We start from the raw sequence: 19,591 nt of genomic DNA on the forward strand, positions 1-19,591 counted from the left end.
TTATCTAATTTGATAATAAGGTGATCGTATGCAGAATGCTTGAGCCAGAAACTCATACAGTGGTTTTGTACAGATAAATAAATAAATATTGGCAGGTTCTCAATAGTATTTCAATTTAGGGGGGGCGCGAAAAAATTTCTGTCCCCTAGGGGGGGCATGACAGAAAATAATTGAGAAGCACTGCCATAGTCTGTGTGAATACTCTATTCTGATTGGCTGGAGAACATTCCATAGGTGTGGATTAACCCCTGATTTATGGACACCTAGATGGAACTGTTTACATTCTGTCCACTTTAATGCGTCACCGGCTCGCCGCTGATTAAACTGTGTTGATAAGGGATTTATAAAGCCTAAAATATCCTGCCGTGCAATAGCCTCTGGACACCACAGGATGGCGCTCGTAACACGAGCTGTAATAACGATAGTAGTAAAATAAAGTGGCTATACTTAATGTCCTCTGGCTAAACGTCAATCGAGATCTTGTTAAAAAGTTGAGTAAGACCTGTTTAATTTGAAAAAAGTTTGTAACTGAGTTTACATGTAGCCACCAAAGCCCGGCTTCACTGTCTATCTGGACACAGGCTACTGCTGTCAGTCACTGCCTCACGTAACTTCAGGCTGTAGCCCATAATACACATGTTCGCCAGTCATATTCTCCGTGAAATGCCTTATTCTTTTGGGGTGGAAATGCTTTGTTAGCTCGGTGGAGCTGTTGTTAAACATGTTGGGTGATTACATTTACTTTTTGTACAGCGTGCGCAATGTTTTTTTACTTTGAATCTTCTTGCTAGCATAACAGTAGCTCTGTAGCTAACAGCTGCCGCAGTCTACCGTTGCTCGTATCCTTGGTCCGACTTCCCAGTACAATTTGAACGCACCGTTAAAGCCAAATTCTACTGCACTACTTTTTCATTACATAAGAACCTTATGGGTTTGAAATGGGTATTCCAGTTATTATACGAGGTCTCAGGTGTTGCTATGGAAACAAGTTGTTATTGGTTCGAAACAAATCTAGTTTGATTGCAAAAAGGCATGAAAATATAACTGATTGGTCTAATTCTTCTTTTTATTAGTAGGTGACTATGGTATAAGCGGGTTAATGCCCTTCGAGGTGTCCATGTATCATGGATTAATGGAGGCGAGAACTGTCCGACGCGCAGTCAAGTCGGGCATTAACCCTTACATATTATATTCCGTCCTGAAAATGACAATACATTATACACACTGCTCCTTGAAAAGGCGAAATAAAAGATTGGAAAATATCCCCATTTGAAAAAAATAACCAAACCAATTGAAATATTCCAAATGCAATGAACAATATATGTATTTGTTTCCATAAATGTCTGATGCATTTAATGTAAAAGCTAAGATATGTATGATGTAAACTTTTTGTTTTGTTTAAATATGAATAATTTTCTGCCTTTTATTACATGTGTTGTGGTTTAAAGGGTTAAATCTTGTGTTCACACAGAGGTGAGAACTTAACAGATTCAAAATGACTTGCAGCAACACTAATTGAAAACTCAAATTAAACTGTAGCATCAGTTCTTTCAATAATTTACAAATGACGCTCTTAGTAAGGTCACAGAGATCAGCATGGTTTGATATGATTTAAATTACACTTTTATTATTCTTGTCATAGTTGTTTATTTTGAATAATCTGAAATAAAATATTTACCAAAAAGAAGACTTTTGAAGTAGATGTTCTAGCTTTTTCTCATGGACCCAAAGTAACTGATGTTTTGGTTTTTGAAAAATTATTCTTTAATCACATTTAGAATGACCCTGAAGCAAACTCTGTATTCTTATATAGGGGAGAACGGGGTAAGTAGGCACACTTTTTACTCTAGTGAGAATTGCTCATCACCAAAACATCTGTCAATAGCCATTCCTACATTAAATTGAAGCTTAAGGTGTTGGCTAGAAATGTGTGTCTCTCTTTTTTTCCAACTTATTGTAAGGAAGAAGTAATTTACCATCAAAGACATTCTGACACATTGTGACAACCAACCCCATCAAGGGGTCGGTTGTCACACACCATGGGGTTGTTTGTCACAATGTAATCTTAATGGGAAAAATCTTAAAAAGAAGGCAAGGAGGCAGAACCAAATTTGAATGTTTAATTGCATTGTCAAGTTGACAAATAGGCCTACATAACGTTCTACAGCCTTGGCAGCTGGTCTAGTTTGGGATGCACTGGGTTGTTTTGATTTTGTTGCCCTTTTTTCTTTTGCTTGCTAGCTGCCTTTTCCTGCTCTATTCTTTCCTTCTCTGGGGTGTCAGTGAGGATACAGCTTGACAATTTCTTTCGTTATTGGGTTCCTTTTCTGGCTGCAGCCTTGAGATAACATGTGACAACCAACCCCCCAAAAAATTTGACGACCAACCCCAACTTGAATTTCTTGCTAGCATCAAGGCCAACAACCATCTGACAACTAATTAGCTTGCTAACCACAATCTAAACTATAGTTTACCCTTCACACTTTCTGAGGGTAACAAGTGTTTTGTTATAAACCCATTGTGTAAAAGCCTAGAAGAAAAATACTGAGAAGCAAAATATTTTGAATTTGACATGAAAAACACAAAACATCCTCTCACCTGAAATGCAGCAGTCTAACTCCAAGGAAGTCTATGTATGTGACCTCTGATCCCAATTCTGGACCTTTTTTATATCAACATTTCAGAGCTAGCGCGCTCTGGTGGCGAGATATAACGAATGTGACATCCAACCCATGTGACAAATTACCCCGTTCTCCCCTAATCATCTCCCTCTACTTATTTTTTTTTTTTACTTTTTAATGTTTGCCTTTTAATATATCGTAAAAGTTGTATCTAATGTTCAAAACCATTTATTTGATTTGTCATTATTTTTAATCAATTTGAAGTTTTGATGTTGTATTTAATAATGTGTTTGTTCATTCTCATTAGAAACTGGTTTATTTAGATATTTTTATAATCACTCTCACTCTCTTGTTAACCAACAGGTTACACATTGTTGCTTCATCTTTATCGGAGGGATGTTTTGAATGTTTGAATTTAACATTATTTCATCTTATTTCCAAATCCTCTCACTGCTGAAGGTTTTGATCTGTTTTGGCATTTTATTAAAGATTGGACTGAATACATAAAATACATTTCAGCTTTGTTTCTGTAGAACAGATAAAACACACAGACATGTGTATTTCACATGCATTTTATTAGTAAGGCATCAGCAAACAATAATGTACTTTTTCTGTTTGTCATGTAATAAAAAATGTAGGGGATAGAATAACCCTAACCCTTTCAATGTATTGGGATAAACCATCTGAGAAATATATGGAGAGTAACCCAATTTTAAGAGTTAATCTGATCCCATCAGATAACTATGGAGAAACTGGGGCGTTGGGATGGTTAGGAGTTTGAATACAAATCTAATCTCTAAGAGGATAAATACAGTAGATGGGCAGCAGACACAGGCATGTACAGTATGTATAAGTGTGCAAAATCTTGCCCATGGATAACAATGAGAGGGCTAAAGGCAAATGAGGGTAAACTGGAAGACTCTCATAGTATGTTTGTGGGTTTATTTTGTTTAATATATTTCTGTTTGTCTATTCATTTGCTCTACTTGCTTTCTATGTTGATGGAAACAGAAGAAATAAATAAAAAATATCAGTGACGTTTAGTTCATCTTTCAGAAAAATACATTCAACGTAGTTTGTTAGATTTTAAGCTGCCACCACTTTTATTAACCCGGTCTGGTCTGGTATCAGAGGCAAGAGAAATTCACAGCACAACTTGAGGTGAGGACACAATAATATAAACTTTATTGACACAATTAATTAATTAAAACTATGACTAGAAACCTTGGAATAAAAAGGTCAAGCTGAGTTAAACACGACAACACTACAACCCTCAGAACACAGCAAGTGAATAGGATCAAAATTAACAGACATTTTAAACACTGCAATCAAAGCAGAGCACAATCATGGAACACAGTGACTGTATAAACGTGTATCAATTAGTACCACCTCACACTGTAGGTGGGTCAAAACCACTTCAAACACTAGGGGGTGGCAGAGGGCTGCCCTAGCCACAGAGTCACTTTCTGACAATGAGGCGCAGCAAACCTGTGTAGCCCTGGTTAAAATGAATTAAGATATCAAGCTATTTAATAGTTAAGTAGTTAGAAATTAATTAAATATGAATCATATATATACAATACAAATATATAAATATGGTTAAAATATAAAAAGGAATGTATTAAATATTTAGAAATTAAAATTAATATAATTTACTGTTTAAAAGCTGGTAGGTTGGAGTTCATGTAAATGGATATGACTGATAGGCTGTGTTGCCCTACAGACTGCAGTACATGAGCCAGTACGAGTAGGCCCTAATAGACCTTGCTGGGAAAGTGGGAAATCAAAAATGGAATGTTTTGCTTGGACAGCAGGTAAAATGGCTGAAGAGATGGGATTAAATGTAAGGAAATACAGTGTGGCAGTACCCTTCCCAGTAACACCAGTATGGATGTTTCCCCCTTTGTCCTTAGATTTATACAGTATACTGAAAAGTGTTGCTGTTACAAATGCAAAGTGACTTCTGAATCTCTCCTGTTACTATATAATATGTACAATGCAAAAAATAAAGACTTTGAAAATGAGTCATGCTCAAAAAGGTTTGTAAGAGATATTCAAAACTAAGGGGAACACATTGATCTCTGACGGTTATTACAGAAGGATTTGTTCAGATGTTAATTGTCTGATTTATTTCTATATGTATCTTTATGTTCTTCTTAAACACATGATACAATGCATTTTAAAGACGTGTAGGTTACATAGTATTTTATGACTAGGGGGGGGGGGGGATCCTTTTACATACCATCTATGGGGAAAACATGAGGGTTGGATTATAATTCAGAGAAAGACAGACATTTGTAGTTTTTATGTCATTGAAAAAGGTGATGACAAATAAACATGTTTAATTTACACTGGATATTTTGAACCCACAGTTTACAATTTGGGTCATGGTATTTTATTGAAGAAGTTCAAAGCGCATGTACGGCTTTAAATCCTCCCTGATAAAGTCTGATAAAATAAAGAATAATTTAAACAGGTAAGATTTATAAATAAATAAAACATTGACCCTTTTTATAACCAGTGTGGTTCTTTATAGAGCAGTGTTGAAGTGTTCTCATTGATAAGCTGCCCTTAATTAAAATATAATTCACACATTCATCATGTGATACAAGTATATGGTCATTAATGTAACTTAACATGGCTACTGCCCACACTGTCACATATCTCTATTTCATAACATATGTTTGATCTTGATGCACATGATCACTCTGTACAAATCTACAGCTCCCCTAGCCTGGTCCAACCAGACCATCGTACTTCATTTTATTTTTTACAGAAGGTCTGGAACTGCTGTAATTGGCAAACGTTCACTCACTTGGAGGCTTGTGTCTGTTGAAGTTTAAAACTATTGGATCTGCCCAGTGCCACTCTGGATTAGCCAACAAGCATAACGTTTGGTCGTCACGTGTGTCATGAGCCGGCTTCTGACGGTGCATTCCAGTTGGACAGGGAACTCGGAAATTTCCGACTTCACTACATATTGTAGTCTATGGATCTACCGGTACCTGGCAACGGTAACTTGTTAGAGCCTAACGTTTAGTTATTTGGACGAGAAAGGTTGTCGGCGTCCATACTTTCGCGAGCAGATGTACTGGAACACAGACAGGTCGGAACTCGGAACTACCAAGTCGGAAATCTCGTTCTTCCGAGTATAAAGGAACGCAGCATTCAATTGGAACTGGAGCGCGACTTTGACGTCATCGTTCTCAGCCACTCGCTCTGTTCGCTGATTGGACGGCTGTAGATTAGCCGGAGAAAACTGAGAAATGCACTGCACACCCAGACTGACTACTGAGGGGAAAATGAAATTTGACCGGAAGTAGGTAGGCGGGCGGAGCCAGGCTACAGCTCCCCCACAGTAAATGGACAATTGCATTTATTTTTATAATTTATTTACGTTATATGTATAATCTTTAAGATGCTCTTTCTCCATATTAACTTAGACATAGGCCTGCTGTATGTGACACACAACCACTGCACTATTCTGGTAAACAAATTTTCTATATTATTACACTTTTCCTATAACAAGTATTGGAATGGATTCCATAGGATAGAAAACGAATGAAGCCAGCTGGGACATATGTGTTGAAGAGACATGTTCTCCACAGTTGCTCTGTGCAATTAGAATGTATCTAATATAAATATTGTTTAGGTTGTGTTTATCTTATTCTACTCAATATTTTTTATTTTTTTACCGTTCCTTTTGCACCCTGGGCCAGTGATGAACACCATTTTGCATATTTGAAAAAGTCATGCAATCTTCAAACTGCCTATATGATGCAGCGACCAAGTCTCCAAAATGTCATCTTTAATCCCCAACATATTCAAGAGACTAGGTTATTAGAAATGTAAAAGTTAAACTAGGCTAAATAGGCATATCAGCCATTATATAAGCTAAAAACTATTTGTCTATACACCTATTAACTTATTTTATTCTGCGGTTTACTTTGCAGCACTGTTCCTTTTGTTGCCATAGCAACCTACATTTTCAAAATGTGGGACGAACCAAGAAATATCTTATCTATTAACAAGGAGCCAATCACCTACACTCATTGCAACAGGGGGCGGGGTTTAGCGAAGTGGCCGCGAGACTTACTTCGAGATCTCGCAGCTCATTGTGACCGTCTTGTGCTTGAGAGCAGCAGCCACAGAGGAGAGCTGCTGGATCTCAGAGAGCAGCAATGGAGGGCAACCAGGACCCGGAGCACCGACGTCCCCACGAGACAGACAGCAGGCTCGCGCGACGCTCAGGTTAGTGCTCATGACGTCACACTACAGACACGAGGGACACTGGGTCAGCACCGGACCGCATGTGGACTTTGGTAGCGTGGAGATAGCGGTTAGCAGTTAGCTGTAGCTACCAGACACACAACTATCGATCGGGTTTTACATTACACTCTTACATAAACTTCTATATACAGAGAAAGAGTTCAGTTGTGACGTGGAGATTAGGAAGACGAATTCACTCGTGCAACATTTAGTTGAGGTCTGTTTATTGGCCACGTGGACAGAATGAGCATGGACATTAGTCCAGCTCAGCTTGTGGGACAGACAGAGAGCACAGGACTCCTTCATACTCTCTGCTGGAAGTCTCTAACTTTACACAACATGTTGACCAGAAAAGTCAAGTCAAATCTCCTGGTGTCATGGCTCACTATGTTGTGTTGTTTGTTTGGAGGGGGAGGGGTGTGGTTAACCTGCGACGTCTCTTTGTTCTCCTCCTGTGAATAAAAAGAGGCCCCGCCATCTTCGGCAAGCGACAATTCAGACGTACACAATACAATGCATAGTGATTACTGTATGTGACTTAAATCTCAGAGATGATAATATCCAATTTTTTTCATTGACATTTCTGACATTAATGTTAACCTAAAGTGAACAATCTTGGGGAAGTCACAGTTCACTAGTTAACAATACAAACCCTTTGGATAGATTTGTTTTTTCTCAACACAATATTTGGGTTCACTTAAAGGTTGAATGAGCGTTTCAGTAGAGTGCTGTCACTTTGTCAAAATCAGTGATTTTTCTCCTTATTATTCGCTCCTTGTCCGTACTTACTGCACGCTAAAAGAAAAATCCAGTGTGTGCAAAGCCTAAGCTATATAGTTTGGACTCACTCATGCACAAAGGAACACAGTTTAGCTGGAATGGGTGGGGGCTGCGTAAGTTGCAGTTCTTCCAAACAAAGTGCTACATTTGCAGTGGGAACATAAAATATGCCCCTTTATCAGAATAACAAAGGGCAGTCCTTGCCAGGACAGGGTGTTGAGGTGAAGCAGGTTTTGGTCTGACCTTCCTAGAGGGAGAAGGGAAGAAAAGCTGTATGCATCCTTAACATTACAGTGTTTTCTGCTAGTGTCTCCAATGTCCAGCTGGGTGAAAATAGTAGTCGTCGGGATCAGTTTTAGTTTGTTTTATTTTGGTAAACTGTCTTTTAATATCATGTCATAATTTATTATGGATTAAAGAATCAAAATGACTATTGATACTGTTATTGATATATCTCTATATCTATTGTACATTTTTAAGACTTGTCAAGCTCCCTGTCTTTTCATGTTTCCCTGTTTCCTGTTTTATTTTGGTAAACATTGTCTCTTCCTGTCAAGTGTCCCTTCTGTGTGATTACTGGTCCCACCCTAATGTGTGTGACTTGTGTCTCCAATGCATTTGAGTATTAAAGTCCTTGTCTTCTTTTCTTTTGTTGTAAAATCCTAACGATTCCCATCTCTACTGCTGACCCTGACTGCACATCTCTGCCTCACTCATACTCTGTCTTTGTATTTATGTCTGTCTGTCGCTACAGAAACAAAAAGGAACAAAGAAACCTAAACCTCACCGCTGTCAACAGTGTAAGAAAGAGTTAATGTCAAGGAGGAACCTAACGATTCATCAGAGAATCCACACCGGAGAGAAGCCATACAGCTGTGACCAGTGTGGGAAGTATTTCACTCAATCATCTATCCTGCGAAAACACAGCCTTATTCACTCCGGAGTGAAGCCATACAGCTGTGACCAATGTGGCGAAACATTCACTCAAGCAGGAAACCTCAAACGCCACCAACATATTCACACTGGAGATAAGCCGTTCATCTGTGACCAATGTGGCGAAACATTCACCACATCAGGAAACCTCAAAGTCCACCAACGTATTCACACTGGAGAGAAGCCGTACAGCTGTGAGGACTGTGGCCAGAGATTCACCCAACTAGGTTCTTACAATGATCACAGAAACATCCACACAAAGGAAAAAATCTACCCTTGTCAGCATTGTGTGAAAGTCTTCAGTTCCTCTAGGTCACAGGGGCGACATGAGCGTATCCACACTGGAGTCAAACCACACCAATGTCAACACTGTGACAAACGGTTCTGCTCATCTTCTAACCTCTCACAGCATGAGCGAATCCACACAGGACACAAACCGTACTGTTGCATCAAATGTATGAAAAGCTTCACCCAAAACTCCACCCTGAAGAAACACAAGTGTGTTTAAACCTGGACCGATCAGACCATGATGTGTGAACTCCTCTGTGCATTTCATTTGATTTAAGAACTCTCTGAAGAAAAACAGTGTCACACCTGATTTATGAATTTCCGCCATTTCGTGAATTTTAACTGTATTTTGTTCAGAATCATGACAAAATGGAGGCCTCCATGTAGGGGTGTCCCGCTCATATAGAGATATAAAAGGCTCATTCTCAGTAAATAAAATAAAAAAACTACTTATATTTCCAAGCGGTTATACACTAATTAAAACATATGTGTGAATGTTGTATTCTACCAAGTCTGTCCTGAAATATGACAATACATTTTACACAGTGCTCCTTTGAAAAGGCGATATAACAGTTGGGAAAAAGGTTCCCATTTGAAAAAAAGAACCAAACCAATTGACATGTTACAAATGCAATGCACAATATTTGTATTTGTTTCCATATATGTCATTGAACAAATACATGAACAAATCTAAGATGTATTTGATGGAAACTTTTAGTTTTGTTCAAAATATGAATCATTTTCTGCCTTTGATTTCATGTGTCAGGTTTTAAAGGGTTAAATCTTGTGTTAGCACAGAGGTGAGAACTCGACTTAAAGGGGTAGTTCAGGATTTTGGACATAGGGCCTGATTCCCAAGTTAGCCTTGGTGTTCTTTATCAGTGGAGACAGTTTTCAACACATTTCATTCAGTCCTTCTAGTTGCAGAGTTTGCTCATGCTAGGCTAGCGCACGGCATTGGGCAAATGAGTGGACATTTTAATATACAAAAAATTGGGCACATAGCATGTCATTTTGAATGTAAAAATTTATGAAATTCAGTCGTTATTTGTTCATGCTACACCACTACACCACGGATCACCCAAATTCATGAGTTTTTAGCAAATATGTAATACAAACTTTGGATTTTTCCTGAATGTCTTTGACCCAGTTTCTCAATTATATTCCAAAAATTAGTATGAGACAGAGACACATTTCTCCACATTTGATCAATTGTCTATATTAACTACTCTGTGTGAAATGAATTGTACTGGTGTATTGAGAGTAAACATGACACAAAGATCATAACTCTGGTTTCAGTCTCTTTCTCTCTTTCACATGATTTAACAGTGACAGGAAGCAGCCAGCAGGTGGCAGCACATCACCAGAGCAGAAAGATACAGAAGGCATTGGGTATGACTAGACTAGAGTAAAGAGGGTCCGGCCAGTAAGCATGAGGTCTGTGGTTTGATCCCCAATACCAGATAGAAGGGTGTAAGTAGTAAAACTAGAGGTGGCTGGTATCTATGGTGTACTTGATTCAGATTGATTTTATTTGTCATTACGTTACAGAACAACGAAATGTTATTTCAGTTCACACCAAGCCAGGAAACATGGAAAGACAGTGACAATAACATGGGTGGACAGGAGAGAGTGTAACTGTAGAGTCGTCTAGCGTGGGCCGCGCCCCTATTTATCATAGAAGGAAAAGGAGAACAACATGCATGTCAAATACATGTATGTTTTATCTGTTCTACAGAAACAAAGCTGAAATGTGTTTGATTTATTCAGTCCAATCTTTAATACAATGCAAAAACAGCTCAACTTTCAGCAGTGACAGGATATGGAAATAAGATGAAATAATGTTGAATTCAAACATTCAAAAAAATCACTCCAATAAAGATGAAGCAACAATGTGTAACCTGTTGGTTAACAAGAGAGTGAGAGTGATTATAAAATATCTAAATAAACCACTTTCTAATGAGAATGAACAAACAAATTATTACAACATCAAAACTTTAAAATTATTCAAAATAATGAAAAATCAAATAAATGGTTTTGAACATTAAAAAAGTGATTATTGTAAGAAGAGATTTGTTAATATTGGAAAGATACACAACCTGTACAATATATTGAAAGGCAAACATTAAAAAGTCAAAATAAGTAGAGAAAGATGATTATATAAGAATACAGTGTTGGCTTCAGGGTCATTCTAAATGTGATTAAAGAATAACTTTCCAAAAACCAAACAAGAAAAAAACATCATTTACTTTGGGTCCATGAGAAAAGGTAGAACATCTAATTCAAAAGTATTTTTTTGTAATTATTTTATTTCAGCTGATTCAAAATAAACAACTATGACAAGAATAATAATAACAATAGTGCCACTTAAATCATATCAAACCATGCTGATCTCTGTAACCTTACTAAGAGAGATATTTGTAAATTATTGAAAGAATTGATGCTACAGTTTAATTTGAGTTTTCAGTTGGTGTTGCTGCAAGTCATTTTGAATCTGTTAAGTCGAGTTCTCACCTCTGTGTTAACACAATATTTAACCCTTTAAACCACAACACATGAAATCAAAGGCAGAAAATGATTCATATTTTGAACAAAACTAAAAGTTTCCATCAAATACATCTTAGATTTGTTCATGTATTCGTTCAATGCATCAGACATATATGGAAACAAATACAAATATTGTGCATTGTATTTGTAACATTTCAATTGGTTTGGTTCTTTTTTTCAAATGGGAACCTTTTTCACAACTGTTATATCGCCTTTTCAAAGGCGTAGAATGTATTGTCATATTTCAGGACAGACTTGGTAGAATATAACATTCACACATGTTTTAATTAGTGTATAACCGCTTGGAAATATAAGTAGTTTTTTTATTTTATTTACTGAGAATGAGCCTTTTATATCTCTATATGAGCGGGACACCCCTACATGGAGGCCTCCATTTTGTCATGATTCTGAACAAAATACAGTTAAAATTCACGAAATGGTGGAAATTCATAAATCAGGTGTGACACTGTTTTTCTTCAGAGAGTTCTTAAATCAAATGAAATGCACAGAGGAGTTCACACATCATGGTCTGATTGGTTCAGGTTTAAACACACTTGTGTTTCTTCAGGGAGGAGTTATGGGTGAAGCTTTTCATACATTTGATGCAACAGTACGGTTTGCGTCCTGTGTGGATTCGCTCATGCACTGAGAGATGAGTCGATGAGGGGAACCGTTTGTCACAGTGTTGACATTGGTGTGGTTTGACTCCAGTGTGGATTCGCTCATGTCGCCAGTATGAGCCGTAGGAACTGAAGACTTTCCCACAATGCTGACAAGGGTAGATTTTTTCCTTTGTGTGGATGTTTCTGTGTTTATTGTAAGTACTACTGTGGGTGAAACTCTGGCCACAGTCCTCACAGCTGAACGGCTTCTCTCCAGTGTGAATACGTTGGTGGTCTTTGAGGGATTCTGCTCGAGTGAATGTTTCGCCACACTGGTCACAGCTGTACGACTTCTCTCCAGTGTGAATACGTTGGTGGCGTTTGAGGGTTCCTGCTTGAGTGAACATTTCACCACATTGGTCACAGCTGTAAGGCTTCTCTCCGGTGTGAATACGTTGGTGGCTTTTAAGGTGACCTGATGTAGTGAATGTTTTGTCACATAGGTCACAGCTGAACGGCTTCTCTCCGGTGTGGATTCTCTGATGAATCGTTAGGTATGACCTCAACCTGAACTCTTTCTTACACTGTTGACAGCGGTGAGGCTTAGGTTTCTTTGTTCCTTTTTGTTTCTGTAGCGACAGACAGACAGAAATACAAAGACAGAGTATGAGTGAGGCAGAGATGTGCAGTCAGGGTCGGCAGTAGAGATGGGAATCGTTAGGATTTTACAACAAATGAAAAGAAGACAAGGACTTTAATACTCAAAGACATTGGAGACACAGGTCACACACACATTAGGGTGGGGCCAGTAATCACACAGAAGGGACACTTGACAGGAAGAGACAATGTTTACCAAAATAAAATAGGAAACAGGGAAACATGAAAAGAAGACACCAGAAAACAGGGAGCTTGAAATGTTGTGACAATTGTAGATATATATAGATATATATCAACAATAAAGAAGTATTAGTATTCACTTTGATACACCTTTCAATAAGAAATCATGACATGATTGTTAAAGATGCATACAGCTCTTCTTCCCTCCCCCCTATGGGAAGGTCAGACCAAAACCTGCTTCACCTCAACACCCTGTCCCGGCAAGGACTGTTCTTTTTTCATTCAGGGCTGTACGCTTATTTTTTATGTGGTAGCACTGGTTCTAGCAAGCAAAAAAATCAGTAGCACAAAAATAAATTCAGTAGCACACAAAGTATGATCGAAAACTTGCATAACCTTAACCCATGCATTTCGCTCTAATTACCTTTTAGCCTGTCATCTTGGTCCCATTTGAAATTCTCAATTAATATCATATCCTAGTGTTTGCAGTAATAATTGTAGAAAAATTAATATGGGTGCACTGATTGCAATTTAGACAAAAAAATCTAACTGATTCAGAATTATTTCTCCCCATAAAATTAATATCTATATATTTTCTGTATATATACATATCATTATTATATTCATAATAATATTTTTTTTTGTTAAATGTCCTTCTGTTAATTAAAACCAAACTTTAAAACATTAAACATAGCCTATTAAATAAATAAGTAGGCCTATACATATTGGTAAAATTTGGAATAAGTTAAATAGGCTGTTGTGAATGTGTTGGGAGTAATTCTTCAATGGCTTATCAGGTATTTCAAACTTTGTTTACATAGACTACTGTTGACTGCTCTCTGCAGCTGATGCAGTTGGTTTTCAAGCTAGCGCACTGCAGGTCTGTGAAGCGCTAACTTCTTGTTCTTACCGGCTTCAAAATAAAAGTCAACTCACGTTTGGCTAGTAACAGGCTTTTAATGTGAAGGCGGCGGCGCACAGGAAATGTTCTATTTGCACACGCGCTATCTTAACTGAGTGTTGTTTCCTTCCGGTTATTACCGTTGGTGAAGTGTATTAATCGCCGCACAAGCACAGGTCCCGAGCACACATCTTTCACCAGCCAAAGTGGAGGGTGGACTCAATAACTTACTTGGCTAAGACTACATTTACCCGAATTTGGAGAGTGTTAATGTAGAGCACTCTAAGCAGTAGGGCTGGGTATCGTCATGGACTTCGCGATACGATACGTATCACGATACACTGGTCACGATACGATATATCACGATATATTGCGTATCTTGATATATCACGATATATTGCGATATTCCATAAACAAGTTGCCTTGTCAAACATAACAGCACAATATATTGATAATTGCACAGACAAATGAAGTCAATACTATTTCATTCACAACTTCCTTTACTATTTTCTTCCTTTTTTTTGGTTTTGGCATATGATCAAACACTGCTGCAGCTGCCATAACATCAAAATAACAAATCCAATTCACTCTTGTACTAACTGTACAGGACACACTGAAAATTAAAACACATCAGTGTGCTTTTGTGGCACAGTGAATCTTAAGTGTTCTTATAAACAAAACTGATTTAACTTCAATAGTCAGTATCCTATAGACTCAGGCCTGACAGCAGACATGGGTTTGAATCTGACCCGTGGTTGTTCTCTGCATTTCATTCCCTCTCTGCCCCATTTCATATCTGTATCTCTGCACTGTCAATAAAGCCTTGAAAAGCAAAAGCAAAAAAAAAATAATAATAATAAAAAATAATAATAAAACAATATCGATTTTTGGTTATAAAAATCGATACCGATATCGCGAAACTAAGTATCGCGATATATCGATATTTCGACACAGCCCTACTAAGCAGTGTTGTGCAGCACTCCTCTGTGTCTCAGACGGACAGCATCTGCTCATTAGCAAGCTGTCGCACTCGTGCGAGTGGAATTGTATTCATCATCGCACGTGATCAATTTCAGTAGCAAATGCGATCAAAACTGTCGCACTGTACAGCCCTGTTATTTGAATAATAAAAAAAGCAGATTTTATGTTCAAACAGCATCTTTTAATGAAATCCATTTTCTTTGGAAGGAACGCAACTTACACAGCCCTCACTCATTCCAGCTAAACTGTGTTCCCACACGCATGAGTGAGACCAAATGATATAGCTTAGGCTGTATATATACAGTGAATTTTTCTTTTACCATGCCCACAGTACGGACAAGGAGGGAATTATGAAGGGAAAATCAATGATTTTGACAAAATGGGAAGCATTCCTCAGAATTGCTCATTCCACCTGTAACGAAGCCCAATATTTTGTGTTGAGAAAAAACTAATCAATCCATAGCTTTTGTATTGTTTACTAGTGAACTGTGACTTCCCAAAGAGTATTTTTTTAAGGTTCACATTAATGTAAGAAATTGAAATTGAAATAAAATTGTCTATTATTCTGAGATTAAAGTCACATACAGTATTCACTATGCATTGTATTGTGTACTAGTGAATTGTCGCTTGCCCAAAATGGCGGGGTCTCTTTTTATTCACTGGAGGAGAACAAAGAGACGTTGCGGGTTAACCACACCCCTCCCCCTCCAAACAAACAACACGGAGAACAAGAGCGAGCCATGACGCCAGGAGATTTGACTTTTCTGGTCAACATATTTTGTAAAGTTAGAGACTTCCAGCAGAGAGTATGAAGGAGTCCTGTGCTCTATGTCTGTCCCACAATCTGAGCTGGACTCATGTTCATGCTCATTCTGTCCACGTGGCCAATAAACAAACCTCAACTAAGAATCAACGTGTTGCACGAGGGAATTTAATAGTGTGATGTTATGAGCACATACCTGAGCGTCGCTCGAGCCTGCTGTTTGTCTCGTGGGGACGTCGGTGCTCCGGTGGTCCGGGTCCTGGTTGTCCTCCATTGCTGCTCTCTGAGATCCAGCAGCTCTCCTCTGTGGCTGCTGCTCTCAAGCACGAGACGGTCACAATGAGCTGCGAGATCTCGATGTAAGTCTCGCGGGCACTTCGCTAAACCCCGCCCCCTGTTGCTATGAGTGTAGGTGATTGGCTCCTTGTTAATAGATCAGATATTTCTTTGTTAAGTAGTTCAGGCAACAAAAGCAACAGTGACGCTAAGTAAACAGTAGAATAAAACAAGGTAATACTCATATAGTAAAATACTTTTTTTTTTAAAGTAAACAACTGTATAAAAATAAATCAGGTAAAAAAGATAAGTGAAAAAAGTGAAGCAGTGGTTGGTCTGATATAATAGATCATATTAAAACAATAAGCACAGTGATATTGTACAATAAGTTTAACAGTAATAACAGAGTGGCTGAGAGTTGGAGAAAGGTGTGAGGGAAGGGGGTGGGTGCAGGTGATGACAGGGCCGTATCCAGAGAGTGAAGACAATGGGGACTGGACAGGGGGAAGGGTGGAAGAATGATCAAATCTATTGAAGAAACATTTCAGGTCGTTGACCCACTTTAGGACCCCCATGGGCTGGGAGTCAGGCTTCATGTAGCTGTATTTCCTGACCCAAAGGCCCTCTGTTTGTCCTAAAGAAGAGCCTTCATGTCAGCAGTAGTCCAGGGTTTGCAGCAATGAACATATCATCCTTACAGTATCATTTAAACCAAAGGGTATGTTTAGAACAAAAGACTTGGAAGAATGAGAGCATAATATGGCCAAAAACGTATTGGATTTCCATGAAGTTTCATCTAATTTGCACTTAAAGTAGCCAATAATATGGTGAAAATATCAACCTATATAACCTCACTATTGTCAAGTTATTATTAAATTAATATCACCATGGATAATTTTTAACTCCAAATATTGAACTGATATGAACAGTTTATTGTTGGCATGTTACCAAAGTATTACTGTACTATGAGCAAATGTGTTATACTCGTCTCAGTCAGAAGAGATGAATGCAACATGGAGAGGCTCCAACAAACTCAATGTGTTCAACATATTTGAAACAACAGCCCCTACTCATTCACCACTTCTATTGTCTTCCCCCAATCACCAGCTACTCCACTGCCCCCCATCCTCCTGTGATGACCCTACTCAACCCTCCTCTGGTTCCCAGTCTAACTTCCCTCTCCACCCCTCCCCCTCTGCTAAACCTCTGCACTGTTCTTCACAGCTGACCAAGGAATAACACTGATTATTTCATAGTCTTGTTGTTTCCAGTGCTTACATCGTTGCACATTGTGGAATCATTTTTATATCAATTTACTTCTTATTCTTATATAACTATTGTTCAATTTTCATTGTTAGGCTACACCATTGTGGCATAAAGCAATGTTATTTTACACTTACACACTTTATTAGTATTTCTATTCTTATTTGGAGCAACTGTCAATGTACCCATTTCAGTGAGCACTATATACCATTAAAGGTAACTGAGTAGAGAGGCTGCTACGTTGTTAAAATGTGACACAAACAATAGAAGTTGCTAAAGGCCATAACACAGCACAGCAGCCCCGGCAAAACCCTGACAGCCTTAAAGCCTTACAGACTGAAGCTGGCTTCATCTGTAGTGTTTGAGTGAGAGAGGCTGTTATGGTTGAATACATAAATATAAATAAAATACCTTTCTTTCACACTTCAAGCATGAACAAATAACCCACATACTATTTACATACTTGAAGCGCATCGAAGCATTTTTGACTATATCAGTCCATTTTGGTCAAATAGTTCAAGTGAGTGTCCATGTCTCAACAAATGTAATGTTAGATTTAATTGTATAGTATCAATAACCATCATTCATTTAGTTAACAAAACATAGAATTATTTACATGTTCACTTATTTCACAGAAATATTTCCCAGGCTTTTATCAAATCAAATGAATCTAAATTTATCCTGAATAACCTTCATTGGACTCACAGTAAATCTGGTGTTAGTAGCAGGAGGTTAAAAGACTGATCACAGGAAGTGACATCACACTGACAAGTGAAACACAAAGAGCTAAAACAACAGGGACACTCACTAAGAAACTTTTATTGATTCATTGATTGATTTACAGTCAAACTGAAGTCTTTACAGTCTGTGAAGCAAATACATGAAATCAATATAAACAGTGAAATTGTATTCTTTATGACTTTGAAACACATGGAACCATGTGGTGAGAGAGGCTGCCTTGGTTAAACTAATTAAATCAAAATAAAATACCTTTCTTTCACACATTAAGCATGGACATATAACATATGGGATAGGCTAGCCAATAGTGAGTGTGTTTTAGCAGGTGTTTAGGCATGAAAGGCAGTTGCTAAATTTATCATGGAGGATCACAGCACTTTGTTCAATTGAGAGCACTGTAATAATAAATGGTGCCAAAAAGAAGTAAAAACATGTTTCTGCTCCTGAGTTTAATGCATTAAATGTACGTTGTATTGTCACCACTTCCTATAACTATACACATCATTATCAATAAGGAATGAGCTTTATTATTGTTTGTTTTTGTCAGTCAGACGCAAGTTTAAAAATGTCTAAAGCCTGAAAAGCTTCCTCTCTTGATAGATTATTAAAAACAACGGATCATAACAGCGGTGTGACACACAAAAAGATCCATTCATATTTCAATGAACAAATCTTTTTGTCTATGAACTGAAAGTGAGCAGGAGGACACACAATCACGTCAGGAATAACGGATTATATTGTATAGTTTACAAGCTTCAGTATGTAGAAATGAACATTCAATGCACGAGCAACAGATCTGGTTGACATTCCTGCTGTCAGCATGCCAATTGCACGCTCCCTCAATGCTTGTGGCATCTGTGGCATTTTGCTGTGAGACAAAACTGCACATTTCAGAGTGGCCTTTTATTGTGGAGTCTAAGGCACACCTGTGCACTAATCATGATTTCAGATCAGCATCTTGATGTGGCACACCTGTGAGGTGGGATGGATTATCTCAGCAAAGCAGAAGTGCTCACTATCACACATTTAGACAGATTTGTGAACAATGTTTGAGAGAAATGGTAATATTGTGTATCTGGAATGAATTTTAGATCTTTAAGTCCATCTCATGAAAAATGGGAGCAAAAACGAAAGTGTTGCGTTTATATTTTTGTTTAGTGTATTACAATATAGTGTTGGCTTCAGGGTCATTCTAAATGTGAGTTAAGAATAATTGTTTTCAAAAATCAAACTAGAAAAAAATGTCCGTTACTTTGGGTCCATGAGAAAAGAACATATAATTTCAAAAGTATTTTTTTGTAATTATTTTATTTCGGCTGATTCAAAATAAACAACTATGAAGACAAGAATAATAATATTGTCACTTAAATCAAACCACGCTGATCTCTGTGACCTTACGAAGAGCGGTATTTGTAAATTATTTAAAGAAATTGACACAAGATTTAACCCTTTAAAGCCTGACACATGAAATCAAAGGCAGAAAATGATTCATATTTAGAAAAAAAATCATACACGTCTTAGATTTTTTCATGTATTACATTCAATGCATCAGACATTTAAGAAAACAGAAAACAAAAAACAAATAGTGTTCATTGCATTTGGAACATTTCAAATGATTTTTTCTTGTTCAAATGGGAACAGGAACTTTTTCCACCCTTTTGTTTCGCCTTTTAAAAGGGGCGGTGTGTAGAAATAATTTTTCAGAACACACTTATAAATGGAATATAATATTCATACGTACGTTTTAAATAGTTTGAAAATAGAAGGTGTTTTTTTCTTTTATTTCCTTAGA

The 19,591-nt window shown here is 37.7% G+C and overlaps 1 protein-coding gene across 1 annotated transcript in view; it reads left to right on the top strand.

Moving 5' to 3' along the window:
* The window catches only part of LOC307269628 (uncharacterized protein), a gene marked incomplete at its 3' end in the record, with an annotated part of 98,874 nt that overhangs the window by 23,636 nt on the left and 55,647 nt on the right, over window positions 1–19,591 (top strand). The gene's annotated exons all lie outside the window — the stretch shown is intronic.

This window comes from Ammodytes marinus, assembly GCF_949987685.1.
Source record: "Ammodytes marinus genome assembly, chromosome: 24".
NCBI classification, from domain to species: domain Eukaryota; kingdom Metazoa; phylum Chordata; class Actinopteri; order Uranoscopiformes; family Ammodytidae; genus Ammodytes; species Ammodytes marinus.